The sequence below is a fragment of the Brassica napus genome, chromosome A2, assembly GCF_020379485.1.
Source record: "Brassica napus cultivar Da-Ae chromosome A2, Da-Ae, whole genome shotgun sequence".
Classification (NCBI taxonomy): domain Eukaryota; kingdom Viridiplantae; phylum Streptophyta; class Magnoliopsida; order Brassicales; family Brassicaceae; genus Brassica; species Brassica napus.
In genome coordinates, this window is record NC_063435.1 from 20878488 (window position 1) to 20887779 (window position 9292).

The window sequence follows — 9292 nt, forward strand, 5'->3', positions numbered from 1 at the left end:
TGATTCTCCTCGCTCTGAAGAACTGTCTCTCTGCTGCTTGTTTCTTTCTTTCCATATGAAGCACTGTTTTTTGTAGTGACCATCTTTACCATAAACCCAGCAGGTCTTCTTTCCCTTAGACTTTGACCTGTTCTTGTGCTTCCCTTTGTCACTGGCTCTGTCTCTTCTTTCTGATCTTCCTCTGTCTTGAACAAACAACCCTTCTGAACTCTGCCTTGTCAGCTTTCCAGTTGCACCCAGTTCAAGTTCCTTGGACCTGACAGCTCCAACAATCTCATCCAGAGACAGAGACGTTTTTCCATACTTCAAAGTGTCTTTTAGTTGATCAAACTGCTTTGGTAGAGCCATAAGCAAGATAATAGCTTGATCTTCATCTGAAACCATCACTTTGACATGTTCCAGATCTGCTATCAGCCTTAAGAAGTCGTTTATATTTTCATCAAGAGTCATTCCATCACTCATCTTATAGCTATACAGTCTCTGCTTAAGATAAATCCGGTTTGGAAGTGACTTAGCCATGAACAGATGATCTAAGACTTTGATCATACCTGCAGCGGATTTCTCTTTGATGATTTTCCTGAGAACATTATCTCCAACGCTTAGGATGATAGTAGATCTTGCCTTTCCTCTCTTTTCCTTAAGAGATTTTTCTGTGGTTGATGCAGCTGGTGTTGTAACTTCTGCAGAAGGAGTTTCTTCTCCAGCTGTTGAGTCTCCACCTTCAGAAGTTACTTCTTCCTCTAAACCCTCCAGAAGACCCATCATCTCCAGATGCGGCCAGCAGCTTCTCTTTCCACAGCATGTAGTCTCCCTTCCCGTCAAACTTTTCCATCTCCACCCTTGCTGAAGACATCACTTCAGATCTTGAGATGAGCATTCCTCAACCAGTGGCTCTGATACCAGTTTGTGGAGATTAGAGCTAACTTAACGTTGAAAACAAGTTTCTTTGTTTGTGTTTAAGTTCTCTCTCTCTCAGTTTGAAGTTAAAACTCTCGTGTGTGTTTGTTTGGAAACTAAAGAACACAGAACATGAAATGTAAAGACACAGGGAATTTAACGAGTTCGGGCCCTTGGGAGGACGCCTACGTCTCGCCGGAGAAGATCCGGAAAATCCACTAAGAACTTGCTCAAAACCGAGCCTTTAATCTTTACACTTCTCTCTCTGTTTTTCTTATCTCACGCACACTCTATACAGACATACATGTTCTGTATATAAAGGGACAGGAAGTAGTGAAACAAACCAGAGTTAAATAAAGTGATCAGTTTCTTAACTCTGGTTCCTTTGTCCCTTTGCACCATTAACGCCAAGAGTAAACGGCTCGTTGCAGGCCTGCATTCTTTGTCTCCTCTTTTGCTGCGTTGCTTCAGTGTACGGTTCTGTCCTTGTGACAGAGATCACGAGTTTTGCGAGAGAAAGCTTGTGCCTTGAACCCTCTGTCTCAGAGTGAGACACTTGCCTTTCACTTTATGTTGAAACCTTCTCCTTGAAACCAAGTCTTCAGTCTTGTCTTGCTTCAGACCAATCTCAACGGTTTCTTCTTCTTCTTGAAAGACAACTCTGTTACAAACAGAGCTTAGGATTCAAACTAACTTCCACAAGTCTCAGTCTCTTTTTCATCTTCTTCGCTTCTCTGGCGTATGATGTGGCCTTCTTCATTCTGTGAAATTTTCATATATGGCTGAGAGAGGCGGAATGATAACAATGGAAGGGGACAATGATTCTGTTAAAAACGGTGGAAATGGGGAGAATATAATCTTGGCGAAAACAAATCTCTTTACTACTAAAACCAGAACGTAAAACACAAAACCTAAAACCAAGACCTTTTAAGTGCATGCACTGCAAGTCCAAAGCAAAACCATATTTTAGTGGAAAGAAAAGTCAATAAAACTTAAACGCACCATATCTTAGAACAAGAAATCAAGAATAGAAGGAAATATTGTTAAAGTTGATGCGTCAACGCGCAGGACCTTTTCTTTAAGGTTGATCAAATATATCGAAATCCATATAGATATTGATATCTTCCAGTGGGATCGGAGTTTTGTCTTATTGTCCCAAAAAAATATTTGATATCAAATGATCATATATTTAGTGTCTTAACCAAAGTAGTGGTAACATAGTATCTTATACAATAAAGTACTCTCTCCTCCTTGCGCCACGTCATCACAGAGGCAGGAGCATTTTGTGACAGGTGGCATCTCCAATTTCTTCATCTCACACAAAAGTTTTCGCACCAAATCAATAGGTCAGTTGTTGGTTCTTATGTTTATATGTTTTATATAGTTTAGGCCCATATGTATTTAAGGATACATCATTATCCGGGTATCCAAGTTCCAAAGCATCAACGTCCTCACCCTACAGCTAACGACGACTGATTCGACACTGTAACGTTTTCTGTTTACAATTATTTGGTGTTTAAATACGAGCATTCACGTCACTTATACCTCACCTCCCACTCTCTGAATTTTAATCTAGCTTATCATCTTCCAAGCTAACCGCCGGAAGCTCCATCTATAAATGTTTTTGCTTCCCACTATGAACAGCATTGCATCTGCGAAAACTAAAAGCACGATCCATGCAAACCATTAACTCAACAATGGCGCAATCCTCCATCCTGATCAGAGGCGTGCTTACAGTGTATTAAAAAAGGCATTCGCCTCAGGCCCCCGATTAATATGACTATTTTTAGGGCCCCAAAATTTAAAATAATTTCTAATATAGTAGTTTATACTTATTTAAAAAAAAACATTTCTACGAAAATTAATCAATTCATTTTTTGAATTCATGTATTTTTTTCTATATGACATAATATAACATATTTACGTTATAAAATTATTCCTTTACAATATTAAACTTGTGTATTTGGTGAAAATAATATATCATATTAGAAAATTATTTTCATTACGGTTGTAAATAAATTTATTTTTAAAACTTGCCTTAGGCCCCTAAAACTCTTCGTACGACACTGATCCTGATCGCCGATTTGAAAGCTGCCCGCTGTACAACCACCACCGAGGTTCGTCTTCTGAGTTTCTGGCGATGACGAGATTCAACACTGGCAGATTCCTCACACCACCACGACAAGAGCAAATCATAAGCTGCATCTGGTATGGTCGTATATCTTTCCTTCATTATTTGTTTGGGGTAAAGTGAATTATAGTTTGTGCAGTAGCAAAGATTGTTTCTTTATAGATCATTAGATTGGTATGAAATTGCAAGTCTAAAAACTGAAATATAGTCTGCTATCATGTTTGTGACAGAAACAGTAGTTTTGACTCCTCAATATGTTTTTGTCTTAAACAGGAAACTGCAGCAGAAGATCGTTCCAAACATAAGCTGATCTCACATAATGATTCCTCAGGTTTTGATTGTTTCGTCCTTATAAGATTGTTTGATCGATGATTGGTTTGCTAACACCACCGTGAGTGTGTTACATCCATGATCCTATCTTTCTCTTATAGATACAACGTTCTTATGTGTGCATGTATGCTCAGGTTGCAGAGTTTTAGGGCCCAATCAGTGTTAAAACAACACAGCAAAACAATTTTAGCGAGTTCAATGTTGGAAGACCAACCACAATTTCAAGTTGACCGACTCCACTGTTACCATCCGCTTCACCGAGATGACTAACTTTGTTTGAAATAACTGTTAGTGTTCATTCCATGCCAACAGGGATGTTCAGGTTCCGCAGTCACCACCAACTCAAGGTGTTAGCAAATACAAACACTGAATGCCAGGTTAACTTATCAAAGCCATTTTCTTACATTTAATTACATCTTCAACCCCAAATGAGGTCTTATAACCTCTTCAAGTGATATTATGAGGGAATTTTTTGGGATTCTGACAACTTTCAATGACGACACTAGGACTACGTTCATACGATTGCTTGATGGAGTTGCCCTCCTCCTTCATGAGAAGTTGGCAAGATTAGGAGTGGAACCTAGGGTTTGTTAAACTATATAATCTAATCTCTCCTTGATACATTTACATAAGTTAGTTATTATGTTATTACACAAAGAGTTGTAACTCTTCATGTTGTGTCCTTTAGTATAAAGAGTTGTGTCTCTTATACTTGTATTGATTCGATCTCTATATAAAGATCAATCATCTGTTGTAAACAATTACCGAATCTCAATAATACAAAAGTATTTTCAAAAAAGTTTATAAGCCTGAAACGTCTATCTTATTCTTTCTCTCGAACTCGTGTGTAACACACTGTGATCGTTGTGTAACACAAGCGGTTCGTAAAAGATTAACATGGTATCAGAGCTTTACGTTTGAGAGGACAAAGAACAAAGCACTAGTAAGAGAAACACTTGGCGTGGAGAAAAGGAGGCTAGAGGATTTTGTCATACGATTTCGGAATCACTCGAAACGATGAAGAATCAAGTAATCCCCATATTTGATGGAGAGAAGTACGACTTCTGGAGCATTAAGATGACAACCATTCTCAAGACCAGGAAGTTATGGTCTGTGGTTGAAGAAGGCGTAGCAGCCCCACCAGCACAAGTGGATGAAACCCCTGAAACAGCAAGGGCAAGATCGCTTAGAGAAGAAGCGATGATGAACGATACATTGGCTTTGCAAATCTTGCAAACTGCTGTATCGGATCATATATTCTCACGGATTGCAGCAGCATCAACATCCAAAGAGGCGTGGGATGCATTGAAGGAGGAGTATGAAGGCTCTCCTCAAGTTCGTTTGATTAAACTTCAAACATTGCGAAGGGAGTATGAGAATCTGAAGATGTATGAGAATGAAGACATTAAGGTCTTCACAGATAAGATAGTTGAATTGGCAAATCAATTAACTTATCATGGTGAACAGAAGTCAGATGTTCAACTCATACAGAAGATACTCATCTCTCTCCCAGCCAAGTTCGATAGCATAGTCAGTGTGTTGGAGCAAACAAGCGATTTGACTTCAACAAAGATGACAGAGTTGATCGGGATCTTGAAGGCTCATGAAGCAAGGCTGGCTGCAAGAGAAGAAAGCACCAGTGAAGGAGCATTCGATGCTCGTGTTAAACACAAAAATTCTGGTGTTACACAAGACAACTCAAAGCGCCAAGGAGGCAAGAAGTGGTGCGGTTTCTGCAAGAGAAACAACCACAATGAGAGCGAGTGTTGGAGGAAACAGAAGAAGGATGATCCAAAGAAGGATCACAGAAGTAACAAGGAGTGTTACAATTGTGGCAAGTTAGGCCACTTTGCAAATCAGTGCTACTCAAAGAAGAAAGAGAAGGCACATGTGAGTCTCGAAGAAGACTCAAATGAAGATCACATGTTGTTCAGTGCGAGCGAAGCAGCAACAACAGTGATGGAAGATGTCTGGTTAGTAGACAGTGGAGCAACTAATCATATGACAAAGGAGGAGAGTTACTTCTCAAAGCTTGATAGGAGTATCAAGGTTCCAATAAAGATTGGAAATGGAAGCACAGTCATGACAGCCGGTAAAGGAGACATTACCGTCATGACTAAAGGTGGCAAGAAGACCATCAGAAATGTGTTCTTGGTTCCGGGTTTGGCGAAAAATTTGTTGAGTGTTCCACAAATTGTTTCAAGCGGATACCGGGTGAGTTTCCAAGAGAAGAGATGCATCATAGATGATGCAAAAGGAAGGAGGATAATGGATATCCCAATGACTCACAAAAGCTATCGAATCAGGATGAGTTCGGCTCAGGTAGAAGAGGCCTTGAGCGCTAGTGAGCAAGGAAAGATGGAGACATGGCACAAGAGACTTGGTCATGTAGGCGACAAAAGGTTGCAACAAATGCAAGACAAAGACTTGGTAAAGGGATTACCAAAGTTTAAAGTCAAGAAGGAAGCATGTGAGGCGTGTAGACTTGGAAAGCAATCACGCAAAAGCTTCCCAAAGGAATCTCAAACTAAGACAAGAGAGAAGCTTGAGATTGTACATACGGATGTATGTGGGCCGATGCAGCACCAGTCTGTTGATGGAAGCCGATACTTTTTGCTATTCTTGGATGATCATACTCACATGTGTTGGGTATACTTCATGAAGCAAAAGTCAGAGACATTCTCACTGTTCAAGAAGTTCAAAGCAATGGTGGAGAAGCAGTCGGATTGTACCATCAAGACACTGAGATCAGATGGAGGTGGTGAGTTCACTTCACGAGAATTCAACCGGTTCTGTGAAGAAGAAGGAATCAATAAGCAAGTCACCTTGCCTTATTCACCACAACAAAATGGTGTAGCGGAGCGCATGAATAGGACCTTGGTGGAGATGGCTAGATCGATGTTGGCAGAGCAAGACTTACCGCTCAAGTTATGGGCAGAAGCGGTATACACTGCCTCATATCTTCAAAACCGTCTGCCATCAAAGGCAATAGAGGAAGATGTCACTCCTATAGAGAAGTGGTGTGGACACAAGCCAGATGTGTCACACATGAGAATGTTTGGTAGCATATGCTACATACATGTCCCGGATCAAAAGAGGAGGAAGCTAGACGTCAAGGCAAAGCGTGGAGTCTTTGTTGGATATAGCAACCAATCCAAAGGCTATAGAGTTCTCATTCTGGAGAATGAGAAGATTGAAGTATCAAGAGATGTCGAGTTTGAAGAAAGCAAGAAATGGGATTGGAAAAGGCAAGAAGAAGTGAGGAAGACATTGGAGTTGTCTATGGAAGACCCTCACTCGCCTGAAGAACAAACCGAGGGAGCATCCAGCCCTGAAGAACAAACCGAAGGAGCATCCAGCCCTGAAGAACAAACCAAAGGAGCATCCAGCCCTGAGGAACAATTCGGAGGTACTTTCAGTCCTGTTCTCTTTCAAAATGATGATCATGATACTAGTAGTGGAGATGAAGAAACTTCTGAGGCACCAAGGAAGTTCAAGTCCATGGTTGATATCATGGAAAGGGCACCGAGAGTAGAGCTTGATGAAGCGGCTCAAGCTATAGAAGCTTGTCTTCATGCAAATGAAGAACCATACACTTATGATGAAGCGTGTGGTACCAAGAAATGGAGAGAAGCAATGAATGAGGAGATAGCCATGATTGAGAAGAACAAGACGTGGGAACTAGTGGACAAGCCAAAGAAGAAGAATGTGATAAGTGTGAAGTGGATCTACAAGATCAAGACCGATGCAAACGGTAATCACATCAAACACAAGGCGCGGCTAGTTGCAAGAGGGTTCTCTCAAGAGTATGGTGTTGACTACCTTGAGACGTTTGCTCCTGTCTCAAGACATGATACAATACGAGCCATACTTGCCTATGCGGCTCAGATGAAGTGGAAATTGTATCAGATGGATGTTGAAGTCAGCCTTTCTCAATGGCGACCTCAAGGAAGAAGTGTATGTCACACAACCGCCTGGGTATGTGACACACGGGAAGGAACACAAGGTGTTAAGGCTACACAAAGCTTTATATGGTTTAAAGCAAGCCCCAAGGGCATGGTATGGAAGGATAGATTCATACTTTCTTCAAAACGGTTTTGAGAGGAGTATGAATGATGCGGCCTTATACATCATGAAGCAAGGAGGAGATGTGTTGATCGTGAGTCTATATGTGGATGATATAATCATCACTGGAAGCAACATCCAGAACATCAACACATTCAAGGAGAACATGAAGAAAGAATTCGAGATGGTGGATCTTGGATTGTTGAACTACTTTCTTGGAATGGAAGTAATTCAAGACGATGGAGGCATATTTCTTTCACAAGAAAAGTATGCAAACAAACTTGTAGACAAGTTTGGGATGCGAGACAGCAAGAGTGTAAGCAACCCACTTACACCACAAGGAAAAGGAGTTGAAGATGACAAGGAGTATGGAGATCCGACTAAGTATAGAAGCATCATTGGAGGGCTTTTGTACTTGTGTGCATCAAGACCTGATGTGATGTATGCAAGCGCCTATCTCTCAAGATACATGTCATCACCTCGCATGAAGCACTACCAAGAAGCCAAGAGGGTGTTAAGATATGTCAAAGGAACATCAAACTTTGGAGTGTACTTCACAAGCGTGAAAGAACCAAGACTTCTAGGCTACACAGACAGCGATTGGGGTGGTTCTAAGGAAGACAAGAAAAGCACTTCAGGTTATGTGTTTACTCTTGGATCAGCCATGTTTTGTTGGCAGTCAAGCAAGCAACAAACAGTGGCGCAATCAACGGCTGAGGCGGAGTACATAGCCGTGTGTGCAGCAGCAAATCAAGCAGTGTGGTTACAAAGACTATTTGAAGACTTTGGTCAGAAGTTTGAAGGAGGCATTCCGATCTTATGTGACAACAAATCAGCAATAGCAATTGGGAAGAATCCGGTGCAACACAGAAGGACGAAGCACATAGAGATCAAGTACCATTTCGTGAGGGAAGCTGAGCAAAAGGGAATCATTGAACTGAAGTATTGCAAAGGGGATGATCAACTCGCAGACATTCTCACAAAGGCATTAGGCGGCTCAAGATTTGAAGATCTAAGGAAGCAGCTTGGAGTCAAGTCGAGATATGATTAAGGAGGAGTGTTAAACTATATAATCTAATCTCTCCTTGATACATTTACATAAGTTAGTTATTATGTTATTACACAAAGAGTTGTAACTCTTCATGTTGTGTCCTTTAGTATAAAGAGTTGTGTCTCTTATACTTGTATTGATTCGATCTCTATATAAAGATCAATCATCTGTTGTAAACAATTACCGAATCTCAATAATACAAAAGTATTTTCAGAAAAGTTTATAAACCTGAAACGTCTATCTTATTCTTTCTCTCGAACTCGTGTGTAACACACTGTGATCGTTGTGTAACACAAGCGGTTCGTAAAAGATTAACAGGGTTATCGTGGCCACTAGCATAAACCCAAAACTTGTAGGATGTAATATATGTTTTTTTTAATTTTGGCTGCTAACCAAATGTGTATACATAAAGAATCTCCACTTCTGCTGCTGCCTGTCTACTTTTGATATTTGTCATATGATGATCTCCAACTTATGTGCTCACCTCTTGCAGCTCTCTTATTTTTAAATGCTATATCAGGGATCACTTTGACAAAGACACCATAACAATCCAGCAACTGTACGATGAGTAAGTATCTTCTGGATTGATTCTGTCAGAATAGCTAACGCATGAGATGAATGCTTATACTTTCAAAATATCAACCACTGCAGCTTACGTAGCCTTGACGGCAGCGCCCCCTCAAGTGGTTCCAAGTACGAAGGTCTTCAGACAATCAAGAGCGTGACTGTGGCGGAGCTTAACGCAAGGGTACAACACATGTTATTGGTGTTAATACGCCAAACTCTTTCAGTCTCCACTACCGCACAGTAACAAAAAG